The sequence below is a fragment of the Mirounga leonina genome, unplaced genomic scaffold (genome assembly GCF_011800145.1).
Source record: "Mirounga leonina isolate KUSES-001 unplaced genomic scaffold, KU_Mleo_1.0 Mir_178, whole genome shotgun sequence".
Classification (NCBI taxonomy): domain Eukaryota; kingdom Metazoa; phylum Chordata; class Mammalia; order Carnivora; family Phocidae; genus Mirounga; species Mirounga leonina.
In genome coordinates this window covers 26,937,975-26,945,633 of record NW_023270464.1, presented here as the reverse complement: position 1 = coordinate 26,945,633, position 7,659 = coordinate 26,937,975, and the positions used below count along the sequence as shown (strand labels likewise).

General features: G+C 54.4%; 1 long non-coding RNA gene across 1 annotated transcript; it reads right to left on the bottom strand.

Annotated features, from left to right (window-relative positions):
- Nucleotides 1–3,867: 3,867 nt before the first annotated feature.
- Nucleotides 3,868–6,492, bottom strand: LOC118023120. Its single transcript, XR_004682673.1, has 2 exons — nt 5,883–6,492; nt 3,868–4,951 (listed from the first exon to the last, which is right to left on the bottom strand). It is a non-coding gene; the product is annotated as an uncharacterized LOC118023120 (long non-coding RNA).
- Nucleotides 6,493–7,659: the final 1,167 nt, after the last annotated feature.

Here is a 7,659-nt window from a genome sequence, read left to right as displayed (position 1 = left end):
CCACTGCAGAGCTGGCTGATCTTCCCGTCCTCACGCACGCGTCTCTATGTGTACAGGCGGTGACATTTTCTACTGACATGGAGCAGACTTGTAAGAAAAAGAGGGTTTTTTTTTTTTCCTTTTCTTTTCTTTTCTGAAATCATAGGGGAAATGTCATAAGCTCTCTCCCCAGGGCACACTGCTCCACCCAGTGGCTCGCAGCCCTGTCCTGGTTCAGTCATAGCTAAAACACATGAGCAGCTGCGGTCGATCATGTGCTCTGCTGGGAGGGGTCACGCTGGTCATTTATTTTGCCAGCAGCCAAGTGAAGGTGCAGAAGTGCTGAGAGTTCTGGTCCACAGAAATTATTGGGATTGTGTAAAAAAAAATTCCAGGGCTACTGACTTTCATCGAAGGAACAAATCAATTCAGTTTATAGTCCACTGACGTGAAAACATCTGGATTGATTTTGCATTGTCACCGTTTTGGTGTCTGGAACTTGATTCAGTTCAACTCTGTGAGAATTTATTTACTGAGGGCCTATGGTCGACCCAAAAACCAGATGAGGCACTGATGGAAAGATTAATGTAACAAGGTCGCTGCATGAAAGAGCTCACAGTGTAGCAGAGGAGAGAAACAATACACAGTCAGTATAATGCAGGTTACAGGAGGTCAGGACCTGAAGAGATGATATGATGGTAATAAGATCCCTGTTTTAAAGAAGAGGAAACCCTGGTTTTGGAATTACATAATTCGTCAGAGGTCCCAGGTGTCTTGGAGGACAAGATGTGTCTTTCTTCCATGTAGCACCGACTGGGTTAATCACTGGGACAGTCACATAGTGAAACTGAGAGCCTTGTGGAAGATCCACTGAAAAGGAGTCGGAGGCAGGAATGCTCAGATGGGATGAGACTGAAGTCTGACCAGGCACGCTGTAGGGCAGGAGAGGAGGGAGCAGAAGTGAAAGGGATGGTGTGGTCATAGGCTAGATGAAACCACAAACTTCTTACTGCTCCGAGGTTTAATAGTAACCACCCCTCTAAGTGGTTCAGTGACTGCAGATGGTAAAATTGAATCTCACAGCTAACCGGTGTCCTAATCTGGGTTTATCCTGGCTTGTGTCCCTCAACAGCAGAGGAGGGACGCCTCAGCTGGAGGGTGCAACAAGAATTTCTTGCAGTATTAGGAATCAGGCAGGGGTGACGTTCAGAATGTTGAAAAACGGGAAAGGCATACTTACTAATCAATGAGAACAGAGGCCTATGACCAGAAGGATGTAGCGTGGCTTTGGAGGTTCTGGTGTGCCAAACATTAACCACTTAAAGACTGAATCATGGGGAGGTATGGGAGTAGGTAGGGTCCTGGGGGTGGAGCTAAGGTGGACATGGGGAGACCAGGGCTGTTTACCATTCTTCACTTTGCTCCTTCTGAATCCAATGCAAGAAGAGGGAAAATATAATCTCCTGAGCTTTACCTGCCCCTCAATTTATTCCCATGTAGCAATTCCAGATTTCCAGAAGAGATGTGATTGCCCCAGGCTAGGGTGAGAGTCCATTCCTGATCACCTTCATTATTTGTGAACAGAAGAGTAGGACTCATATAATGAAACAGAACAATTAAACTTGCGTTTGCCGAACACCATGACGATAAGTTAAAAGGGGTGAGACACACATAAACACATGGATGCCCCTAAAATATTGATTGATACTGTTCTCTGTACCAGCATATAAGGAAAGAAGTCTAACTTCGATGGAAATTCTCCGAATACTACACTTAACTCAAATTATCCATAATACTGCAATTGCCTTGAAAACTTGAGGATTAGATCTGAAAGAAAATGTAGGACTTTTATCTATGTCGTCTGAAACATGACCTACACTCTGTTAGCACCGCTATTTGCAGTTATGGTTAGTGAACTCATAATCTCTGTTTCCAGAGAATCTCTTCTCTGGCCTCTCCTCAACAAGCTATAAGAGAAATGGGGTGAACACACTTGCTAAGCAAATAGGCCTCAGGCCTACGTTTCAACCCTAGAGCCGTGAGCTGTAAATCACGATCGCACACACAGGCCATGCCCTTGCAGTGGGTTCGTGAATATTCATGACTTTATGTCCACGACTGAGCAAGAGCTATGGCCAGCAGGATTTTGGTTCAGTGAAAGCATGCCTTTCTTGCAGAGAATGGCAAACAGGTTATTTCATTTATTCATTGCTCCCACAAACATTTATTGATGACCACACAATGCACTAGGTGTGGGGGAAGGGAGGAACAGATCGAGTCCTTGTCCCTAACGAAGCGACAGGGCTGTGGGGAGAGAGTACTCGGCGCTGAGAGCCACACAGCACGGGAGGTGCAGAAATGCCCGAGAGTCTGTCTGGGGCTCAGGCTCCGCGTGGAGGGATACAGCTAGGCCATCTGCAGTTGCTGACTTATTCTGTGCTAGGCACCATGAGAGATGGAAAAATGGCTAGGCACGATTAGTGTTAGGAACTCTATTCAGGCGGTTGGAGCCTGGATCTCGGCATTTATCTTCTACCCCACAGAATTCTTTTTTTTTTTTTTAAGATTTTTTTATTTATTCATTTGAGACACAGAGATACAGAGAGAGAGACAATGAGCAGGGGGAGAAGAAGAGGGAGGGGGAGAAGCAGGCTCCCCGCTGAGCAGGGACCCTGGGATCATGACCTGAGCCGAAGGCAGACGCTTAACCATCAGAACCACCCAGGCGCCCCTGCCCTACAGAATTCTTGAAAATACCTCTCAAGATCATTCACCAGTAGGGAAATGAGGTAGAGAATTTACCTGTGAAAGCAACCTTCACCTCTATGTAGGGCTCTCTGGTAAGCTAGACTGCAGAAAATTCCAGATCTCCCAGATCTTGGGAGCTGAGTGCTCACGTGTGCCTCCCCCGGGGAACTGGCCTGCACACCCACCTCCCTCTCATACTCAGCTTCAGATGAACAGAGAGACAGCCCAGAGGGAGGGGAGTGAGGGGAGGCAGGGGGATGGGAAGCATGTGGGAGGGATGGGTGAGATCCTCCCCAGGTGTTCTTATGGGCTGGGAACAGATACACCAGAGAGCAGGACGACATGCTGGGTGAGGGGCGTGGTCCTGCTCCCTCATGAACCACAACCCAGTGAGTGTCAGACTCTCCATCACCGGTGAGGATGAGTAAACTGGGGAAAAGGGCAGGGGGAACTACCAGATACAAACTCCTCTCCTTTAGAGGAGAGTTGAAAGGAAAATAATGAAGGGTGGTGTTTGGCCACGTGTAAGAAAGATCGCCTGAGACGGAACAGGCCCATCAGTGAGCACAGGGACGCCGCACCGAAGGAAAAACACATCAGCGCAGAGTGCCCCTCACTGACCAACAGGTGGCACAGCAGACCAGACACAGCTGGGTTGCTGGTCTGTAAGGTCTGGAGTGAAGGAAGAAAGTTGGGTATCAATCCCAGCCTACGTACATGCAGCGGAATATTATTCAGTCTTCAAGGGGAAGGAGATTCTGACATTCACTACAACACCAACGGCCCTGAAGACATGATTCTAAGTGAAATAAGCCAGACACCAAAGGACAAATACTATCTGTATCATTCCACTTATATAAGGAAACTACAGAAGACAAATTTATAGAGGCAGAAGGTAGGATGGTGGTTGCCAGGGACTGGGGGGTTGGGGGAATGAGGCGTTACTGTTTTGTGGGGAGAGAATTTCAGTTTGGGAAGATGAAAGATATCTGGGGGTGGGGGTGGTGATGGTTGCACAATAATGTGAATGCACGTAATACCACTGAGCTATAGCTAAGTTCACAGAAATGGCTACGATGGAAAGTTTTATGTAAGGAATATTGAGCCACGATTAAAAAAATAAAAAGCCAAACCCAAACAGAGTGTTCATACTGCTGTTTTATACCTGCCCAGAGTCCAGGGGGTGGATACACACCTTCTAGAATAAGCAAGGAAGGAGGGAAAGCATGTTTCCCCAATCCTGCCTGTGGCCCAACCTCTGTGCCTTGCCTCCCCAAACCCTCAATCAGCTCTCTTTTGGTATCGTGCTCATTTATTTATTAAATGCCCACTAAGTGTCGGCCTTCAGCCAGGCACCGAGAATACATTCTCCAGTGGTCATGCTATTTCCCACCTGGCCCCGGCTTCCCCTTGTCTGCTCCATCCACCTTCCCCCAGCCAACCCTTCAGCCCATATGTTTGCAGCTTCTCTCACCCGATTTCCATTGTAATGAAAAATACTTTGCACAGTACCTTTGGTTCATATTATATTTTAAGAGAGGGTCAGATGGGGTAATGAGTGGAGTTTTCTAAAGAGAGAGCCCTTATTCCAGTGACTCCAGAAGCACATACAGCCGCCTTCCATTAACTTAGATTCCAATATGCTACGGCAACCAACAACCCTCGGATGTCCGCGCTGTGACGCTGGGCTCATGTTTTGCTCACGTTGCACGTCCTGCACACGTCAATGTTCGGTGTGGTCCAGCCACCGGGCTTAGGGAGGCTCCACCATCTTTGAGCTGCGCCCCCTAGAACCATCTCCCGAGTGGCTAGAGCAGGGGAAGAGAGAATGGAGAATCGCAGATCTGCTTTGCGTTGCCTCCGCTGCAAGTAAGGCACATCACTTCCGCTCCCATTTCGTTGATCAGAACGGACCACGCGACCCCCGCCAACTTGCACCTGGACCGTTCCGGGGACACGCTCTCTCTGGGACAGCTCCTTTCCTCCGTGCGGTCTGACATTGTGATGACTTGCTGGTGTGGCTGTGTTGCTCTCTGGGCTCTACTTTTCGGAAGGGTAGAGTCCTTACTTAACCTCGATGTGGCGTGGGTGCCTAGCAGAGCGCCCGGCACGTGGTAGGTGTCCAGTGTTTATGGAGTGAATGAATGATGGCAGAAAGTCAGGTGACCTAAAAGGAGGGTGGAGGTAGTCCCAGGAAGGGTCAGCGTGGGAGGAGCCACCCTATCTGAAAAATGAAGCAGGAGGGCGAAGAAAATAATCCAATCAGCTTTAAAGGCTAATGCAAAGGTAGTGGAACATCCTATGTGTGACACGGTTCCTCGAGGGGGCACAAGGGGTCCAGCAGAGAGAGGAAGATGGACATGTAGAAGGAAAACAGCACCCCCAGGGCACCAAGTAGCTTTGGGGAAAAATCGCGATCCTAGACCAGTTTCATGAATACACTAGGAATGGAGGGAAGGGTTTGACTTCTCCTAGTAAGTTTTTTGGAGCTAAGTGAGGGTAGGGTGCTTTCTTGGGTTACCATGGGAAGAGCTTGATTAGTCCAACTGGTTTTCCCTCATAGAAAAATAAAAAAGGATTAACCCTACAGAACTGCTGCTTGTTGAGAAAACCGTCAGTTTTATTGGCTTTGGTTGCAAAACAAGTGGGTTCGTCTAGATTCTAGAAATATCCAAGGACACTCTCATAAGTTGGGTGACTATCCATTCAGGTTTGTATCTGTTGTTCCTGGTTAACTTTTTAATAGCATATTTCATAATTCACTCTCAAAACAGTTTCAGTTTGGATGATAAATTGCAAGGTCATCTTAGTTATAAGTAACATTAACTGGCTGGCTAAAAAAAAAAAAAAAAGGTGACGGTGGGTCCTAGGAAGGGACAAGGGGGAGCAAACATTTCCGTTGGTGGACACACCCAAGCTGGTGCTGGGCTGGGCACCTGGAAGGCCTGTTTCGGGACTAGGAGGTGCCCCCCCCCCCGGTTAAAGGAAGCCCAGGTGCCTCAACCACTTCCTGAAGAGCAAGGTCTGGGTAAAACGAAAAAGAGATTGGGAGGAGGTTCCTCGCCCGGCCATTTGCTCTCCTCCTGCCCTTAGGAAGGCGCTGGAGGCATCAGCGGATCAGTTCCTTCCGTGTAAAACGGGACAACAAGGTTCACCTCCAAAGGCTGTTCCTCTTCGTTAACAGTGGCCACTATTGATTCCGTCGCCGAGCGGAAGACACAGAAGTTACGAGAGAGCAAAGCCTGCGGATGGAGGCTCCTAATTCTACCAGCTACTATTTATGAGCCAAGTAATAATCAGGGCACACGGTCTGATTTCGAGCGCAGAAGACGGACACCTGGGGGCAGGACTCGCACAAGGTCACACAACTCCTAGACGGCTGGAGAAAGGCTGACCCCGGGACGTCTGGTTCAACGCCCGCGCTCCGGCCACACAAGGGGCCCCCGGGCCGGCTCTTCCGACTCCATAGCAAGTGCTCTCAGCGCCCCGCACAGCCCTGCAGAACTCCCCCGCCCCCGGAGGAGGGCCACGCACAACAAAGGGCAGCGCGAGCGCTGGCAAAACCCGCCCGGGCCCCGCAAAGCGCGCGGACCGGCCCCCGGCAGGCGGCCGGGGGATGGGGAGCAGCGTCCGCCTCCCCTCGGTGCAGAAACAGTCCCTTCGAGGCTCGCTCGCTGGGCGGGGACGAAGCGTGGAGCCCCGGGGCCGGCTCCGGGCTCCCGCGAGGCCGCCTGAGGCTGCGCCCCCGGCCCCCGCCCGAGGCCGTGCGCCCCCCCCCCCCCCGCGGGACCCCCGGCGCGGCGCCCGCGGCGTCCGCGCTGGGCGGCGGCGTCCTCCCGCAGCCGCCCAGCTTCCCGGGGGAGGAGCAGCGCCTCGCGCAAGCATCCGGGAGCGGCGGAGGGGGCGGGAGGAAGGGCGAGAGGAGGAAGCGGGATTTAAACGAAAGGCGGTGACGCCACACAAAAGATTTCTATAGGCCCCAGGGAGGTGACGGCCGGGCGGCGGCGGCGAGCCCGGGGGCGAGGCGCGGGCGCGGGGAGGAGAAGGCTCGGCGGCCCGGCGGGCGGCGGCGCACCCACGGCCCGCGCCGAGGAGGAGCCGCGCGGCGAGAGGAAGCGGGCGCCCGCCCCTCTGCCTCTCGGCCCCCGCCCTTCCTTTCAGTTTCTCCCGGCTCGCTCGGAAGTTGGAGGTTGACGCCAATGGCAGGAGCCGGGGCCCGGGCGGGTGGCCGCAGCGCCGCGGGGACCTTCTGAGTTGGCGTGGCCGCGGGAGACGCGCGCCGGGCGTCCGATGCGCAGGGCCCGGGGTCTCGGGAGAGCTCAGCCGCTGCGGCCCCCAGGCGACCAGGCGACCGGGATGGACTCGCGCCCCCAGCCAGCGGCCGGCCGCGGGGCGCGCGGGCGGGGAGGGCGTGCCGCCGCGGCGCCGGGCCGCGCGCTGTGAGCCGGCGAGGCGGGAAGCGGCGGGAAGCGGCGGGAAGCGGCGGGAAGCGGCGGGAAGCGGCGGCCGCGGCGGCCGGCGCGCCCGGGCGTGGCGGGCGGGCGAGCGCGCGAGCGGGGCGGCCGCTGGGCGCGATCAGTGCGGGCTCCCGCCCGGCTCTGACTCGGCGCGGCCGCGCCAGCGCCGGCCACACCCTCGGCTCTGCCGCCGCCGGCGCCGCTTTCCCGAGAGCGGGAGGCGGGAGATGCGCGCCGGGCGGCCGCCGTCGCGGGCAAGTGCCGCCCGGCGGGGCCAGGGCGCCTGAAAGCCCACGTGCGCCGCCGAGCCCGAGGTGGCTGACAGCAGAGCCCGCCCGAGCCGCCGCCCGCGCTCCTCCCCGAGGAAGAGATTTTGATTTCAAAGAAAGGAAGGAAGGAAGGAAGGACAACTCCCAGCTTCCCCCTCCCGCCCTCCCGCCCTCCCGCTCCGGCGGCCGGGCCGGGCCATGCCCAG